Source organism: Camelus ferus, chromosome 35, assembly GCF_009834535.1.
Source record: "Camelus ferus isolate YT-003-E chromosome 35, BCGSAC_Cfer_1.0, whole genome shotgun sequence".
NCBI lineage: Eukaryota > Metazoa > Chordata > Mammalia > Artiodactyla > Camelidae > Camelus > Camelus ferus.
The window spans coordinates 5,694,037-5,713,822 of record NC_045730.1 but is presented as its reverse complement, the minus strand read 5'-3'; the positions used below and the strand labels follow the sequence as shown (position 1 = coordinate 5,713,822).

The 19,786-nt window shown below is 40.8% G+C and overlaps 1 protein-coding gene across 3 annotated transcripts in view; it reads left to right on the top strand.

Annotated features, from left to right (window-relative positions):
• Positions 1–9,418: 9,418 nt before the first annotated feature.
• USP6NL (USP6 N-terminal like) overlaps positions 9,419–19,786 on the top strand; it is a 132,560-nt gene continuing 122,192 nt past the window's right edge. The window contains exon 1 of one of the 3 annotated variants that reach the window (XM_032473660.1): positions 9,419–9,455. The gene's annotated coding sequence lies outside the window, so the exon portion shown is untranslated. Of the gene's footprint in view, positions 9,456–9,542; positions 9,700–12,142; positions 12,284–19,786 lie in introns of those variants that run through there. The other 2 variants (XM_032473661.1, XM_014558447.2) reach the window with 2 other exon arrangements.

The window sequence follows — 19,786 nt, the reverse complement described above, 5'->3', positions numbered from 1 at the left end:
CTGAGACAGAGACAAGTGTCTGTGCGGGGTTGTTCACTTTCTCCGATCGAGATGAGGAGGCAGGAAACCCTGGGAACTGTTGGCAGTCATCTTGGCTGAATGGAGCTGACATCATGGGAGGCAGAGAAAGAAGCTGGTCCTTGACAGTAGCATTGCATCCTACCAAGCCCATCTTCTCGTAGGCTTGCAGTGATGTGTTGTGATGTAATGTGATGTGAGCCAATACAGCAGCTTTATTACACAGCCCAATTTAAGTTGGCTTTTTTGTTGTTGTTATTTGCAACTACCTGTCTTCTTATAAGTCCAATCCAGTCCCTCACCTAAGCACTTTCTCCCAGCACTTTCTATATACTTCCTCTATTGGTATATAGGAATAATTTACTATACTAATAAACATACTATGTACACTAACAAATATACATACATACACATATATATATCCTATAAATACCTGTACACTCGGTACACTCTAGTACAGTGATTTATCCATAGTCATCGCTAAACAAACCAATTTATTTAAGGAAATAAATGAGTCAAGGTTGAATAAATTTCAGTGGTTATAGAGTTAATTTAAGTCAAAGGATTTACCTTATTTCTATGAAAATTTTAGTGTGGTTTAAAATTCTTATATAAATATAAAAGCTCAGGCATAAAACTCCTATAAGAAAACATACGGGTAAATATCTATGACCTGAGCTTAGGCAATCAATTCTTAGATATGACACTGAAAACAGAACAATAAGAGACAAAAATGGCTAAATTGGACCTCATCAAAATTGAATACTTTTGTCCATCAAAGGACATTATCTATTAAGTGAAAAGGCAGTCTACAGAATGGGAGAAAGTATTTGCAAATCATATACCTAAGAAGGGTCCGAATACATAAAGAACTCTTACAAGTCCACAATAAAAAGACAGACAACCCAATTTTCAAAATGGGCAAAGAGCTTGAGTAGATTTTTCTCCAAAGAAGACTTACAAGGTGGGTGGGACTAGCTCAATGGTAGAGTGTGTGCCTAGCATGCATGAGGTCTTGGGTTCAATCCCCAGTATCGCCATTAAAAAAAAAAAATCAAAGAAGACTTACCAATGGTCAACAAGCACATGAAAAGATGCTCAGCATCATTAGCCTTTAGGGAAATGCAAATCAAAACCACGAAACACCACTTCATACTCACAAGGATGACTACAATCACAAGAGCAGAATATTGGCAGGGACATGGAGAAATTGGTACCCCTGTACATTACCACGGGAATGTGATATGGTTCACCCACTGTGGAAAACAACTTGACAGCTTCTTAAGTTAATTCTAGAATAACCATAAGACTCATCAGTTCCATTCCTAAGTAGATATCCAAAATAACTGGAAAAACAGGTACTGAAACAAACACATGTACACAAATGTTCATAGCAGCACTATCCACAAGTTAAAAAGTAGAGACAACCCAAATGTCCACCAATGGATGAATGGGTAAACAAAATGTGATATATCCATACAGTGGAATATTATTTAGCCACAAAAAGGAATGAAGTACTGATACATGCTCCAACATGTGTAAACCTCATACTAAGCCAAAGAAGACAGAGACAAAGGTCACATATTACATGATTCCATTACATTTATATGGAGGCATAAATCCATAGAGACAGAAAGTGGATTACTGGTTGCCAGGGGCTGGGGAGAGAGGAAATGGAGTGTAACTGCCAATAGATACTGAGTTTCCTTTTGGGGTGATGGAAATGTTTTGGAACCACATAAAGGTGGCAACTGTTCAGCATTGTGAATGCACTAAATGTTACTGAATTGTTTACTTTAAAATGGTTAATTTTATGTTATGTGAATTTCACCTCAACCACATCAAAAAATCTTACATGAATGAGTCAGTAGGAGCAAAACAGTGGCATGCATTTAGTACTCAGCTACGAAGTAGTTTTCAAAATTGATTTAATAAATACTTGGATTCTCAGTTAAACTTTCAGTACTGATATGTCAGAAAGCAGTGTTACCCGACGTGTGGGATGTACTCCACTGATGACAGGCAGGACGGAAGTGGCTTTAAATAACATTGTCTTACATAGTGAGAAACTTACTTTCTTTTCAGAGATTCCAGTCACCTTTTAGTCCTTGTGAATACATCAATGACAGTCTCAAATTAGTGCTAGGATGTTTGTTGTTAGCACATTTAACATCTCTAATATATGCTAATCTCCCTTTACAACCAAAGAGAGAGCAGGCTTCAGGCTCAGAGCCCTCTGGGCAATATTATCCAAGTGGTTTTAATATCATTGTTTTCAGTGTGTTTGTTTTTATTTTTATCTTCTGTTAATGTCACATGCTGCCTATTTTCCACTTTAGTGATTTGCATCATACTTTAGATAGTGATGCAAAAATTCCTCTTTGAATTGATCTAAGTAGAAATGTGAGTCTACTTAGAGGAAAACAGTGAAGAAATAATAATATAAATGGTACAAAGATTTGACAGGTTAATGTAAGACCCAGATGACTGAACAGGACACTGGTGTAAAAAAACCATTCTAGATTTGAAATATGAGGATCTGAGCTTTATGACAAATACTTTACAAATGTAAATTATTATCATTAAATTACTGTTTGTGTTGGGTAATGCCTGTATCTCAGGCCTATATTTCCCAGAGTCCTTTGTCAGAACAGTTCTGATAAGCTTTAGGTTCTACCAGTGAGACACATGTCATTCTTCCAACAGCAGTGGCTCACACGAGGGTTTGACAGACATAAATCTTTGCAGTGAAGCTAGGCTGCAAAGAGTGGCTCTGACAGGCACCCGCTTGTAAGCTGCAGGGCAGATGTGACATTGGCAGTGACTTCCTATCATTTCCTGCAACTTCTGATCTCTGGGCGCAGCAGATATGGAGTAACCCGAAAGTTACTTTAAGTCCCGCTCAACTGTCCCCATCCACTCCTTCCAAAGACTTTGAACGCATCTGATTCCCTGGATTGAACAGTTTTCTGCTGGTCATCTCTTGAGCAGTTTCTTCTTTCGTCACTGAGTCCTAACTGAAATAATATTTGTTTCATTGAATTTATTAAAAAAAACATATTTAATAATAATACAATAAGAGTTGCCATTTGTTGAGTATTTACTACTAGTCACTGGGCGGAGCATTTTGCATGCATAATCTCATTTCTCTTGAGAACCCTCCAAGGCAAGTTTGATTACTATCCTCATTCTGCAGAGGAGGAAACTGAGGCAGAGGGTTACACACTAACTCAGGTCTCAGAGAGGGCCAGCAGCAGTGATGGGGTTTGAACTCAGGCTTGTCTGAATCCAGTGTGCTCAGTGACTCCACACTAGGCTGCCCTTCCCCCTGCAAAAAAAGGTTACTTTCGTTCTCCAATCAAGTCTACTTCAGGTCTGAAACCAGAAGTCTTCTGGAATTCAGAAGTTTCAATTTTTAGAAGGGGGACGCAGCCCGTATACTGCATGTTACTTGCAGGGGCAGCATAAATGGGATCTGGGACACGGTCTTGTAATCAAGCACACTAATCGTTCTGCAATGACATGTGTCGACTGAAATAAACGCGCAGCCTAGAAGTTGAGAGTTATGTTTTATTTGGTGGGAGGACTGACAGCCTCAAAGATCGCTCTGAGGGACTGCTCTGAAGAGGTTGGGGAGGAGCTAGGATATATAGGAGCTTTACAACAAAGACCAGGTAGTTGGAACAATAAAAGATGACTTGTTATCTAAAGAAAAACAGGCATCTCAAGTTAAAGAATTTAGTGCTTTTCTATATATGGGAGGAAGCAAACATCTGGGCTCATTGAATTCATTCCTTTGACAAGCATCTAGCTATCTAGGGCCAGTATCTTGTCATTTATTATCCCCTCAGAATTCACCATCGTGAGTGGCTGCAGAGGCTGGACTGCAGGCTTGTCTTCGCTTGGGAGTCGAGGCAGCTGCTGATGACTTGATGGTTTCAGCATTCTTTGTTTACTTATATGGTTTGCAGTATTTTTAGTTCACACACATGTTCTTATTAAGTAAGATGAAGACCATAATAAGTAGCCAAAGGAAAGTTCAGTTGCTACCGAATGGATTTCGGTGCCAAATTTAGGAACCAAATTTTTGGCTTTCTGAGCTTTGTGAATTTCAAAACTGCAGATTAGATCTTATGGACCTGCATTTTTTTATAAAGTATTAGCAAACAGAAAAAACCTGAGTAGATTAAAAAATATTTTTTCCATCTACCACCTTATTTTAACTGAGTCTTCGGTCTGGCTCCTTGTGACCACTCCTTCTTTCGTTTTTCAGCCAAATCCTGTGGGCAAGGGCTTATTTCACATCTATTTAAGTCAAATGCAATTGCGAGAATATTTACTCTGCAGACAGCAAAAAGGTGACGGTCGTCATGTTGTTTCACAATGCCCAGCACATTACCCTCTTCAAAGAAAGCACCTAACAAAATCAGCAACTTAGTAGCGAAGAAACATGCTGGGAATACCTAGGAATCTGTTACAGGTCATCCTGTTCTTCTGCAACTTGACCTTCTTACAAAGCATTTCTGTTAATCTTGATAAAGTTATTTATTTATTACGATTTTAGCTAAAATATAGCTAAATACAGCTTTAGTCCTTTATTTTTTTTTTAAGTGTGGTTGATTTACAATGCTATGTTAGTTCTGAGTGTACAGCAAAGTGATTCAATTACACACAAACACACACACAGACATATATATATATAGTTTTTCAGATTATTTTCCAATATAAGTTATTATATTCAATACAATAGTCCCTTGTGTTGAATAGAGTAGGCCCTTGTTGTTTATCTATTTTATGTATAATAGTGTAGTACTTTATTTTTAATCAGTTTACTCCAGTTATCTGGAAGTGGGTAACAAGTCTCAATAAACTCAATGGCTTAAAATAACTTATTATTGCTCTCCTAGTTCTGTGAGTTCTGTGGGTTGAGATGTCCTCATGTGGGATTTCTCATGGGGTTGCAGAGCTCGGGCTCAAGGCATCTTGGAGGCTTGGCCAGGGTATCCAAGGATGGCTCACACACATGGCTAACCAACAGCCAACGCTAGCTGTTGGCTGGGGGCTCAGCCAAGGCTGTCATTCAGACCACCTGTATGTGGCCTCTGTGTGGCCTGGGCCTCTTTCAGTATGATGGCTGAGTTCAGGGAGGGGCGGGCACTAATGGCAAATATTTCAGAGATTCAGGCAGAAGCTTCAAGACTTCTTATGATCTAGCCTTAGAAACCACTTAATATCACTTCTACTCAATTCTTTTTTGTCACAAGTGAGTCACAGGGTGGCCCAGATTCAAGAGGAGGCTGATATCAAAGGATGTCAGTACTGGAGCATGATTCACTGTGGGGGCCATCCTTGAAAAGCAGCTCCCATGCAATGTACGCAAGATGTATGTGCATAAGAGTTCAAAAGTGAATTAAAAAATCACATACACAGAGGCAAAAGATTTATCATCCTGCTCCAGGGACAAAAATGCATTGAAATTATACTTCAATTTTTCCATATCTTATAATGCTTTTTAACACAACCCTGCTTGATGACACAAGCGAAAAATGAAGAATAAATGGCATGAATGACATCGAAGAGGTGGTCAAATGGGGAACTGTAGCATGGAAACTCTAAGTGGACCAGACAGAAGAAAATCTAAAGCTATGAAAACATACGGAGCTACTTTTCAAATGATATGGCATCATTATAGTCTCTGGCAAAGCAGGATAACCATTCTGGTATGTAATCAGGGTGGCTTGTGAACAAAAGAGCAGAGGAGATAATGAGAGGCAGCTTTTGTAGTTGAAAACCAGTCATTTCCATCTTTTTTATTTTCTTTGAGTCACAGACCCTTTTGAGGAAATGAGAAAAGTTAGGAAACTTTTTGCCCAGAAAAAAATATGTTGTTTTAAATTAAAATATACTTGATGTACAATATTATTTTAAGAAAATGTAATCTGTATAACTTTGTTCCTTCATTCTTTCTTCCCGCTCTTCCTTCCCACCTCCCTTCATTCTTTCTACAATGGTTTATAGAGAGCCGATTCTGTATCAGTTGCTGATCTGGACCAAGGGATAGAGTAAGGAAGAAGGCAGATCTGCCCCCCTGTCTCATGGTGTGTCTGTTCTTCAGATAGGGAGAAAAATACCTAGTACACAGTAAACAAACAAGACAACCCCAAATGTTTATAGGTAATAAGTTGTGTACACAACGTCTTGTATACAATTTTATGGGGTTTACAATTCCACCATGGACTCTTTTTCCTTGATCTGCAATCACTAATTTTGAAACCAAAGGATAACTTTTTCACATGAACAGTGTGGATGTGGTTGTTGGTTTTCCATTGCTTTTTTACTTATACTGGGTACACAGACTGGACTGAGTCATTTTCAACAGTGAAGAACAATTATTGGATAGAAGAGCACTGGTTTTTTTATGAAATTTCAGAAGGTATTGCTGTTGGTGACCATGAAAATGTGCACTGCAAGGCTTTCCAGAGCTTTACTGAAAAAACAAAAAAAGCCCCAAAACCCAAAACTTCCCCTACCAGAGAGCTCTGTGCTTACCCTTATTTAAAAAAAAAAAAATTAAGTGGATCAAATAGCCATGGACTCACATTTCAAAATCTCAGTTTACAGGAGACTCTAGGAACCTACTCTTTCATCTATATTTTGAAGATGATAGTGAAGGATGTATGATTTGCTTTGGAGATTTTTTTTCCTCTATGGCCTGTGTCCCTATGTGCTCACCACAAATTGTACTTCTGGCCTTAGTTATTATGTCATCTCGTGGGGATTTAAACATGTACTTCTACCTCTGGCAACATTTTAAGTTTTTTGCATTAGCGTAATGCTGTAACTTTTGCAAGAATGAACTACAAATATCCAGCTATCTTATTCCATCAGAAGATGTGAGATATCATTCTAAGCCTTTGTTATTTGCCAAATATTTTAATCAGTAACATAAACTGTTACTCCACATGCCTTTTCACTTTTAGGTGCTTTATGGATATCAAGCTTTTATAAAACACCCAAACACTTCTCTAAAACGTATGGCATAAAAAGGTATTTTTAGTATCTGGTATTTCATTGGAATGAATATAAAAATGGAGTGAGTGTAATCTGATTATTTAGGGGGTTGGAAAATTTGGCCCTGTGGGTCAAATCCACTTATTTTCATAACAAACTTTTAGTGAAACACAGGCACGTTCATGCTTTTACATATTATCCACGGGGGTAACAGGTTCACTGTCTTTCCCCTTTAAGAAAAAGTTTCCCCTGAATTTATATGCCTAACACAAATTCACATGTCAAGCACTTTGCTGGGGATATAAAGACAAAAATTTGTGTTAACAGTGTGATGACAGCTCCAAGATGGTTAATAATTAAAAAAAAAAATTATGGTAAGCCCCTGAACTTATACCTAAGAACAAATGCAGATCTCTACACTGAGGTGACACAATTCATTGGTGACACTTTGACTTGGGGGGAATATATGGGGATTTCTGAACTTTAATCATGCTATTATTGTAGCATAAAATGGAGTCAATAGTGCTCATAATTAGGTCCCAAATAAAGTTTTCAAAAAATTGCTCATATAACTTACGGAAAAACATATCTAAAGTTTCCACTTCATTTTGCCAAATAAGTCTAGGGCTGGGGTTGTTCATCCAAAATCCCATTAACTCATTAACCAGTGACTTGGGGTTCTTGTTTATGATGTTTGCAAGGATGTCCCTTGAGTAACATCTCTTGCATGTCTCTGTGGTCCCCAAGGACTCCTGACAGGATGAGCGCTCAACCACAAACATAGCAACCTAATTCAATAAATATTTCTTGAGGGCCTACCATATACTAAGCAATCTGCTGGTCCCATGGGGGCTACAAGGCTGTAGGAGTAGGGGCTCCTGCCTTTCATAAATTCAGAATCTCTCCATCTGGGTGATTGCTAATCCGAGCATGCCACACGTTTTGGAGAAGTGTTTGGGTGTTGAAAAAGTTACTCATGCCCTGCCAACTCCTGATATGTTTTTACCCTAATTAATATATCAAACTATTTATGCCATTGTGGGATCAGGATCATTAAAATAAACACTAGTCTTCGCAAATCTAGTTTAAATGTATGAAGGAAGACTCAAAGGGAAGTATTCATTTGTTTTTTCTTAAAAAATGTACAAAGTCACAACGCTTGTGAGCTAGAAGAAGTCTTAGGAACCATTTGAGACCTAAACTCATGCATGGTTCTCAAAGTTGCATCCTTTGGAAGAGCCAGTGACCCCGTCTCCTCCTTCCACCCCTCCTCCCAGAGTGCACACAGCACCCAGTTTCTTGGTGTCAGTTTTCACCAGCTGGGAAAAAGATAATAGCAACCATGCAGAGTTACCAGCTTTAGTAATTCTAGTTCCTGGAATCAAGGACAGGAAGCCTTTTAGTTATTTGTGCACCCTAACTTTGCTAGCTTCTACTGAATAAATCACTTAACCGTCAGCTAATTACAGTGTTGGAAAGTTTACATCATTCATCTTTTTATGGAACCTCCTGATGGACTATTCTGGAGATCAAAACTCTTGACAATTTCCATGATATAAAAAAGGAAAGCTGACCTAGAGAAAGATGGGACAAAGATGAACATTTGAGAAGTTTCAGGCAGCAATGGGATCTTACACTGTAGCCTACTTAAAGTGGTGCTGATCTGAACCTTTAGATTAAGTTCCTGGAAAATGACAGAAAGGTGACCTTTGTCCGAAGCATGCTATTTTATTGAATGAATGATTATTTTTCACTAAGTACAGATGGGGAAACTGAGGAAATTAAACAGCGCGTTCCAGCTCTGCAGCTGGTGGGTGGCTGAGCCAGAAATGAAACAGGAGGCAATTTGGGGGCAGAAACCATGCTCTTGGCCACCGCTCTGTTTGTTGACCTCGGGCCTGGCCTCAGCCATCCATTGATCAGCTGAAGCCGGTCTTTCCGGGCAATGCCTCGAAGCCCTGGGCCAGGGGCTGCCTCTCCGGTCCGGCCCGGGCCCTCCCTCCCCGGCGCGGCGAGGGGCTGCGCCCCCCCGAGAGCTGGGCCCGCACCCGGCCGTCCGGCCAGCGCGCCCCCGCGGCCGCCGGGAACGCGGGAACGGCGCGCACGTGCCGCCGGGAAGGGGCCGCCCGGGCCGCGCCAAGATGGCGGTGGCCGCGGCCGCAGCGGCGACGGTTGGCGGCGCGGAGGCGGGGTCCCGGGCGAGCCGCCCTGGGAGGCGGAGGCCGTTTCCATAGCGGCGGCAGGAGGTGTCGCGCCGGGGAACTTCCTGGTTCCCGGGCTCGGCTTCGCCGGGATCCTCTTGGAAGGGAAACAATGGGGCGGAGGGCACTGCGGTAGCCGCCGCCGCCGCCGCCGGGACCTGCTCGGCCCCCGGGACTCCCCGCGCTGCCCCCGCCGGCAGCCTCCGCCGACGGGACCGTCCGGGGGTAAATTCATTTCCTCCTCTCCCACAGCGAGTGGCCGGCGGCGGCGGGGCTCCGCGGGCTTCCTCCGGCAGGGACTCGGAGTTGGCCCCGGGGAGCCGGACGCCGCCATTCCCGGCCCCGGGGGAGGTGGACGGAGCGGCGCTCCCCGCCCCCGCCTCGTGGGGCCCGGCTCCGGGAGCGCGTGCGGCCGCCGGGCGCCCACCCCCGGGGTCCCGGACCGCGGGCGTGCGGCTGTGAGCGGCAGGTTGGCGGGCGCAGGGTGGGGGGCGCGGGGGGCGCACGGGGAGGGTCTGGCGGGGCCGGCGCGGGAGGGGACCTGCTGGCGGGGGGAGACGGCTGGTGGAGGGGGCCGGGGCGGGGGGGGGGCCGGGGCTGCGGGGAGGGCAGGCCCGCTGCCTCCCCCTCCCCCCGAGCAAGTTTCAGTCCCCGGGAGACGTGTCTCCCTTGCAACTTTCAGTTGCGTCCTCCAGAGTCCAAGTGGGCAGGACTGAGGCAAACTTCGTTCTTTTAAATTACTGCCTGCCTGCTGCGGAACTTTGTGTCGACTAGGCAAGGGGAGGATGGGGTGAATGAGGGCTTTGGGGAGCCTGGAAATCTGAAATCTGTGCCTTTGCAAAGTTTGCAGAATAGTTTGGAGCTCACAACCAGATGTTGGTGCGGCAGTCCTGATGCGGGAGCATGATTCCTCGCAAGTATTTAAAAGCCCAGAAATGCGAGGAGTCTATGAATGCGGGTGGTCATTAGTATAAATTGAAAATTAATGTGTGCCGACCCCTACCCCCGCCCCTCATTTTAATCCGCAGATGCTTTTGAGTCAGAAGAGTTTAACATGAGTTAAATGAATCCCTTATGGGACTGGGAAGGAGTTTTGAATTGGGGCAGTACTCAGTCATTGGAAATAATGTGACACCTGGAAAAAAAAGTGGGGACACAATCTTAAACATTTTGCTTACTGGAAGAAAGTGATTTCGATCCTGTATTAATCCATTAATAAATACAAGTAAATCTTAGGAATAGATATTTACTATTTTGTAGTACAGAAAAGTTGTGCAGAACTGGAGATCACCCTGACCAACTCTCTCATATGTTGAATCTATGGGAGGTTCTGTTAACAGGGAAGTCGGGGTACTTTTTTCTTTTGTGAAGTCATCTTAAGAATCAAATTAGCCAGCATCAGATGAACAGTGGTTTATTTGCTTTTATTTCTCATTCTGTCAGACCCTAAAATTAAGAAAAACATTCTGAGTTTGCTGGGTTTTTTTTTTTTTAATGGTAAATTTCATAAACAGTCTTTACTTAAAGTGGATGTTGATTCTGTTATATGCTACCTAAGCAACTGAGATATGTCAAAATATAAAAAAACAGGTGTACTGATACAAATATAAAGTAATTTTTAAAGGAAAACCAGAGGCTTAATCACAAGTACAGGTGTTCGGAGTTAACAAATTCCTTTGCTGATTATGTATTTAAGGAATTACTGAGTTGTCACAAAGAAGTATCACTTACCAGGCATTAAGAACATGTACCCTGACTCTTGGTGGTAGCTAGCCTATCTGACTCTCCAGTGTACTTGTTTCTGGTAAGGATAGCCCATTTCCAGTTTTAAGCTTGTTTTGACATGAAACAGCTCCTCAGAGGACAACTGTCATTAGTTGAACAAGCCAGTAAGTAGAGGTGTCGGCTTTGGCACCATGTTTGGTCAGCCTTGGGAACCAGCGGAACTTCTTGGTACGACAGATCCAGTCTGGGCCTCTAGTGCCAAGCAGAGGTTGCACTGGTCACTGTTTGCCCCATGTGCTCATCGATCTTAACTTATTGTTACATTTTGTAGCAGATGAAGATGGCTGAAAAAGAGGCTAGTAAATTTAAGCCAATGGCAAATTGAAAACAAACAAAATTACTTTGGTTAAAAAGTACTAGGAATGTTAAGGCAGTTTGAAGCTGGCAAAAGACTTAGCCACAATGCTAAAACTTTGGGAATTTTCGCTTCAGTTATAGAAAGTGACAGGTGATCTGCACTTTCTGGTTTATGTTTGCAATTTCACTTCCACCATCCTTGTTTTGTTTTAGTGCAGTAGTATTGTTATCAACAATACTCAGACCATTTATTACCAGAAAGGTGTAGTTTGTCCCTTCAGTGTGATTTTTGAAAGGCATATTGCATTGTTAGATATGATTTACTTATATTTAGAGTCTCATTTTTTTTCCTTTAAGAAGTGTCTCAAGTTTTACTGTGGAAATCAGTATGAGAGTAATATTCATTGGAAAGAATCTGACTTCTCAGACACTTCCTTGTGGTACATGGGGATTAGAGCATTGGAATTACAGTCACAGACACTTGGAGTCTCAACTGGTTTCTACCAATTCCGGGTTATCTTTCATGCAAGTAATTTTTTAAAAGATTGTTTCTTCGTAAAATTGGGAGGGGGGATCATCAGTTCAGATTTGTTTGTTGAGTCAGCAAATACTTGAGTGCCTTCTTCTACCCACGACCTTGGGTTAGGTATCTTGTTTTCAACAACGGAGGGGCTAAGGCCTTTGAAGTAAAGTACAAGGAGCTATAAAACCTGTCATCAGGGAACCTGACTTGATGGGGAGTGGCAGGGCAAGCCGTGCTGAGGAAGCGGCCAGTAGGACCTGAAGGATGAGGAGGAGGTGGGAGGGTGGGACACTGAGTGTGAGGGAGAGCAGGTCTGCAGTCCCTGAAGAGACTGTCACGCCAGTTAGATCAGGATGCTTGTGTGTTAGTTCCCTGCGAGGCATGTGAGCTGCTGCTGCTGTTTGTACAGAGAAGGAAGGCTCTCGGCACCTACTCTCATCTAAATCAGGTAGCCCTGCCCTGTGCTGTAGCCATTGTGAAGGGGGTCCGTCTAGTTGACTGTACCCTCGCTAGAGCTGGGAGTGGCTCTGTCCACTTTGGTGTCCATTTTTATAACTGGCACCAATTACTTGTTAGTTTCTATCTCTAAAACTGGGGTTAAATGTTAAATTAAAGGTTCTTTGATTTCTTTACAGAGACACGCTATGATGTTAGTATAGTGTTTTGATTTAATTTTGATAGCATTTTTCCTTGGAAGAGCTTAGATTACCTTATTTAAAATATCTATTCACAAAATGCTAGTAGCAATCCACCCTAAAATTTAAAATACATATATATATTTCGTAAGTGGCAGGTAGTTTCATCTGGTTATAGGAAGATCAGGAGTGACTCTGGAGTTCCATGTCTTGTTTGCTTAAGTGTTTCTGGCGCTAAAGAGATGATTTACTTGTCCTCTGATAGAGGTAACGTTGCACCCATCTCTTGCCGACATGGATGCGAGTGTGGAAAAAGTTATAATTTTATCCTGAAATTTTTCTTCACTGAATTAACAGGTGAATTAAAAAAAATTAGTAACATTTTTTTCATGAAGTGAAAGAACATCGTTTTTAAGCTTTTTAATGTATTAATTTCATCAGTTAGTAATGTTATATAGATCAGTAATGGCAAGTTAGTATTTTATTGTAGAATTAATGCAGCATTTATAAGCCAGTTGGCTCTATGGGCTTTTTACTCCTGTTTGTTTTTGTTTGGTTTTTGGACATTTTAATGCTTGTTAGCATATCTGTAGTTAGATAAGAAAAGATAAAGGTGACCTAAGACTGAAAAGTCAGTGACAGTGGAAAAACGGAGTGGACGTGGAAGTTAAAATTTATAAAGGCTCGGTATGTGTGTGGGGGCTAGGTATTTCTGTGTATTTTGCTGATGCCTATTATAAAAGTGAATTGGCAGATAATAACTTTATTGACATTAATGTTTAAAAATTTAAGAAAGTCTATTTGTCTCACTTGTTCCATGTCCCTTTTTTCTCTTTATTGATTTGTTTTGGATTGACTTTAAAAAATAATTATTCTATTTCCTCCTTTTTTATTAGCTTGGGATTGTATTTTCTACTATTCCTTTTGCCGAAGAAACACTAATGTTTTATGGACTTACCAAAGTATGATAGTCATTGAGTTTCACCCTTTCCCCAGAAAATACAAGCCTTTAAAAACATTTAAGTCAATTTCCTTCCCTTTTTTTTTTTTTAACCTATTTCATTGTTACCATGTTTTTCAGTGCATGTGTATTTTACACCCTAGAGATCTATTTCTGTTGTTTTCCACTGTTATTATTTGGTTAGACTTACTGCATTTTATTTTCCTTCTTTCCTTCTTGAGTTACTGACCTTCCATCTAGAATAATTTTCCTTCTTCTCCAAAAATACCCTTTAGTTTTTTCTTTAGAGTGGATCTTGGACTGACAACTTTTCAAACTTTTAGTTTGAGAATGTTTTTATTTCACCGACATTCTTGAGAGATGCACTTTGCTAGGTATAGAATTCTAGACTGGAGATACATACATATATTTATATATTAGTTCTTTGGAGAAGAGATTATTCTATTTCAGATTTGATTTCAGATGCTTTCCCCTGCCTCTCTGCCCTTCTTGCTCAGGGTATTTAACGGTTAATGCTGCGCCTTGTCTCTTTCATCAGTCTTGGGTAGTTCTCAGCTGTCAGCTCTTCAGAGGCTGCTTCTCCCTGTTTCCCTTGCTTAATCTTCCTGGGACTTCAGTTACTCAGTGGTAGGTCTCACTAACTCCTCTGTGTATTTCACCTGTCTTCTGTGTTTTGCACGCTTTTGTTCCCTTTTGTTCTGGACATTTTCTTCTGGCCCATCTTCCAGTTTACTAAGTTAGTCTTCATCTCTGTCTAATCTACTTTTAAATGTATTCTCTGGGTTCTTGATTTTGGTTGTTGTGTTTTTTCATTCTAGAATTTCAATTTGAAACTGAAAATTTCTTCTTAAAATCTACTATGCCACTGTTACAGTTTTTAATTCCCTATCCAGCTTTTCAAGCTTTGCAGCTGTGTCTGTGGACAGAGTAAGCAGGGTCGCTCCATCCCAGGGTCCTGCAGGTCGGCTGTTTCTCGGGGAGTCTGGTCTCCTTGTACGCCTGCTTGTTGTTGATGGGGTGCTGTTCACTGTGTTTGAAAAATTAGTTCTAGAAGTAGTTACAGATTTAGATAAGGATTTTTCTGTTGCTTTTGCCAGGCACTTAGGGTCACTTTGATCCAAATTGAGATTTTTCTAGGGTCTATGCAAAGGCTGCTTTAATTTGTTTTTGTGTTATCCTTTCTTCTGGGATTTAGCTTTTTGAGATCTTATTCCAAGGCCTGGGATGGCCCCCGTGGTGGATCTTGTACTCTTGACATTTTGTCTTCCAGGCTCGCAAGGCTGCCTAAGTGTAGGTAGCCCCTCAGGCACCTCCTGTGAGTGGGCAGCCCTTTCCAGGAGGAAAGACGCCCCGGGGTGCATTCCTCTCCTCTCTCAAACTGTGACTGGTAATTCCTCATTATCTCCTTAGCTCTTTGCCCCACCCTATCCCCCACCTTTAAAAAATTAAGGTATAATATACAAATAATAATGTGCCCTGATCTTTCATGCATGAAGAATTGTGATAGATGTAATTAAATGTATACCCAGTTTCACAGGTAGAATGTTTTTGTCACCTCACAGGGCTGTCACACTCCTTCCCCATCCATGCCGCCTGCCTCAAGTATCAGTTACTCAGTGTTCTACCACCAGAGATTAGCTTTGCATTTTCTAGTTTTTTGTCAGAAAAGTCGTGCATCACGTGCTCTCTTGTCTGGGATTCTGTGAGATTTCGCTGTGTTGTTGCAAGTAGCAGTAGCCTTTTTCGTTGCCCTATACTTTTTCTAGTTACTGTGGCATCTAAAAAATTGTCTCAAAACTCAGCGACCTAAACAGTGACAACCTTTACTGTCCTCACACAACTGCATTTTGGCCAACAGTTGTCTCTGCTTCATGTGGCTTCAGGTAGGGCGGCTTGAAGACGGGCCCTGCGTCACCGGCAGGTTTGCTCCCGCATCTGGGGGGGATGACAGGGGTCCCCGGGGTGCGCGTCCTGCCCACGCGGGGGTTGGGGTAGAGCCAGGCGGATACCAGGTCACCTGCTAGGACTTGGCCTTGAAGCTCATGCAGTTTTACTTCCACTGCATTCTGTTCTTGGAGGCAGTTATGGGCCTACCCAGATTTAGTGAAGAGGGGAAGCAGACTCCACCTCTTGATGGGGAGAAGAAGATTCTGGAAGAGCATGTGAGATGAGAGAGGCTGCAGTGCCCGTTACTGGGAAATGCAGTCTCTCGTGGTGGTAGCCTCATATGTGAATGGGCCACAATTTATTTATCTGTTCTACTTTAACAGCCAGCTGCATTATTTCCAATATGGGGCTGTTAAAGTGAAGCTGCTGTGAACATTCTTATGCATGTATTTTGTTGGACATAAACAGTCCTTTCTTTTGGAAATATCCCTAGGGATGGAATTATTAGAGTAATAGGTAGATAAATACTTAACTCTTGTAGTTACTACCAGTTTTTCGAAGTGGTTCTACCAATTTATAGCCTCTGATATTTTTCATAATTAAAGTATATACTTAATACATATACATACATACAGATTTATACATGTGTGTGTATATATATAATATATATTTAATTTGGCTTTTTGCCTTTAAGCAAGAAGGTTGGTGTGCAACGTGTGGCCCAGCGTTGACAGAAATTCAAGCCCTTTGTCTTTCACGTCACTGTCATGTGTTTGTGCTTTCCTTTCCCAGCTGGATGCTTAGTTATTGGAAAACAGGGACTAGGTGGAATAATCTGATTGTGAAGCAATAGACTAACTTTGAAAGCAGCATTTTAGAATATGCATTCAAATTAGTCCGAAGTTTAGTTACCATTGGCCAACTGCATTTTCGCTGAAGAGAACATTCTGAAATTTCTTTTCAGAAGTGGCTTTTTGGAAATACTGAGCTCCATCTCTCATCAGGTTTTATCACATTTTATTATCAGTTTGAGTTCTAAGCTCATTCATCACACTTGCCTGGGAAATATTATTTCTTTCACAAAACCTTTTTCCTTCAAAGTTGATGATTTGCCATCACTGGGGATTGCTGAAAGAATAAGCCTGGGGTTATCTTTGATTATTACTTCACCGTTCATAGTCATTTTGCCTTTCTTCCAAGTTTCCTGTGAATTTGCTGCCCCCCCCCTTTTTTTTTAAACATAACTGACATTTTAGACCAGTTTGTTTCAGCTCATACCTGGTTTACTGCAATACTTTACTGATTGATTCTGCTTACAGCGCTAAGGAAGGTAGAACCTTTCTTAGTTACTTGTTGAATTAAAGTGAGTTTTTAGGTTACAAATGTTACAGGGCTAGAGAGAAAACTTAAAAATTGTGTTTCAACTCCTTTATTTTATAAAAAGACCAAACATGGATCAGTGCCAATACATGTGTCAAATCTATAAAATACTTAGTTTACAAAAACTTTTTTTTTTTTCATTCATAATCCCTTGATGATCTTGAGCAGTAGCCAGGTTGAAAATTTTAACTTTCACTTTACAGATAAAGAAACCGGGGCTCAGAACAGTGAAATGACTTGGTCTGAATTCCTAGAGCTGGTTAATGGCGAGCTGCGCCACTCACGTCTTGGATTTGCTATGTGTACAGTGATTTTCCTGCAGGGCTCATAGTCTGCCATCAGTTTGCTGAATGCCAATTTTACTGGCATCCTACATGACTTTTCCTCTTTTTACCTGTGTATTTTTACATTTTTGGCCCATAAATTCACTCATTTAAATTCTGTAGAGGGCCTTTGCATGAGCTGAAGCTGTTGACAGCCATGTTCCTTAGTCTTTTGTCTTGGATGTGTTCTGTTAGAGGCAGGGTGGTTGGGTCCAGGTTTGTCTTGATTGTCGTATGTCAAGCCCTTTGAGAAGTTTTTGCGTGTTGTATAGCTGAGCTAGTATTTCCTGAGTGGATGGATGTATACATTCTTTAGAATCCAACTACGTATAAATTCCTTAAAGCGGGCCCGGAGCCATGCCTTCTTCTCTTTATAGCCCCCTTGGTGTCTGCTGTAGTGCTGCTGCTCAGCCTTTGTGGTCTGGAATTTTTTACAGACTTTTAAAATGAAACCAGACCCCTGAAAATGAGGTACTGTATCCTTCATTTTAGCTTTTATCTGTACAGCTCAGGCATTATGTATAGTTCTGAAAGCATGTATCAAGTGCATTAGGCAAATGTAACATGTAAACAAATTATAAGCTACTTTGGAAAGGCCCTGCCTTTCTGTAACTGAGATAAGAAAGGAAGCCCTGGGAAGCACATTTGTTTTCCTAAATACCTAGAAGTTGACATGCTGACCAATGTAAAGCTACTAGAATTTGATAAGTCCTGGAAACCTAACTTAAATTCTCCCTGTAGAGGGGAAATCAGACCTTATTCTTATCTGATGCTTCGTTAACACACACGTGTAAACAAGCCTAGGAAACCAAACATTTTGTCTCTCTTCTTCTCAGGTCTTATTAGCAGGAAGTACTTTGTTGAATTAGTGAATGGGATAAATAAACCTTTTTCTCAAGCTGTGATAGAAGATGTGCTTTACTTCTCTTGAGCAGGGAAGATACTGGAAGTCCTGGGAATTTAGCATTGTGTCTCAGGCAGTGTAAATTGCAGAAAGAGGCTTCTTTGTGGAAAGCCCAAGAATTGTGAAAGCTCAGTGATAAGACTGTCCGTGTCAATGGATAATGACTTTAATGAACTAAAGTTATTTCTTTTTTTGGCATGAGAAGACGTTACCCTGGAATCTGCCCTGATATATATTTGAACTAATGAACTGTGAATCTGAATTAAGAAAGAAAGGTACTAGTATTGCTCAGATATAAGTTCCATGGGGATGGGGTCTTTGTTCATGGCTGTGTTGCAGAGCCTAGAACACTGTCTGGCTGCTGCTAGCTGCTCAGTAAATACTGAATGAATGAATAGTAAATTTGTCATCTCTGTTTTAAATTTAAAATTTAAAATTTTATTTAAGTATTGGTTTATAAACCTTTGGAGAAATGGCACGAGGCATCATTTCTGATACTTGCTGATTGTGAGGTTACATAAAACTTATTGCAGAGCCTTCATTTATTCAGTCATTAAATTTCTCTGAGACATTTTTAAATGGGTACATGAGACTGTTATATATAAATTAACAGCGGTTCATTTAGTCACTCCCCTATTACGGTATATTTAAGTTGTTTATGATTTTTTTTGCTGTTACAAATAATGTTTCAAGTAAGAAAATTGTCTTAAGATTTTTCTGGGGATGGCTGTTCAACACAGCAATTTGACAAAACAGGACCTAGGAATTTCTATTAGAAAATAAATTTGTATTATGTATCTGTGAAGGTGAGATCAGAATCTTCGATGCACAGACAGCTGAGAGCTGACAGCACAAATGACACAGCTCTTTGGGTAGGCCAGCTGCTCCTACGTTTGACTCATGTACAGTCATCAGTCTTTTCACGTAAAAGCTCTCTTGCATTTTGTAGTGGACCTGGCTATCATTTGTCTTTGTCTTTTTCTTTTAAAGAATAAGTGAGTCACTACAACTGTTTCTACCTCTTAATTATGGCTCAAAGATTATAAATGCATTTAACTTTTTAATACATGTGGTTACCTATGTTATTTTTCTTTATATTCATTTCTGAATTTTGTTGGAAAGATTTTGCTTTTTCATGTTAAAATATAACATTATATTCGTACAAAGGACTATATGTCATATGTGTTATGTAAGGTCTAACATAATGATGTTTATACTCTCTCTCCTGTCAAACTGAGTGATAGAACTGTAGTAATATCCTCTGGGGTCACATCTTCCTCTTGCTCTGTCTTAACTACTGTCCTGAGAAAACGGTCATCCTCAACTTTGGAGTCTGGCATTCTCCTGCCTTTTTTTTTTTTAGTAGTTATGGTACATATATACAGGTACCTATAGAACATATTGCCAATTTTGCACATTTTTGAACTTTATATATATGGTATCATTTTGTGTGTGTGTATATATATTTATTTATATATGTATGTTCACAAATCTAGTGAGTAAAATTTTTTAATGAAACTAAACCTCACAAATTTAATTTGCATTAAGTTAATGCCTTTACCCTGTATATGAGTCATCTTTTGCTGTAATAATGCTGTGTAACAAACCACTGAAAAATTTCAGTGATGTACAGCGACAGACATTTATTTTGAGCTCCCGGGTTTGGTGGCCTTCTCCTGGATGTGGCTGGGCTGGCTGGGGTTGGTGATAGCCTGTGGGTTGGGTTCAGCTGTGTGCTAGGCCTCTGCTCATTCTGAGACCAGCAGTGACCTGGGGTGCATTGTAGGAGTACAAGAGAACACAGACAAGCCCATTGCTCTCAGAACCTCCAGTTAGAACTGGCACAGTGTCAGTTCTGCTC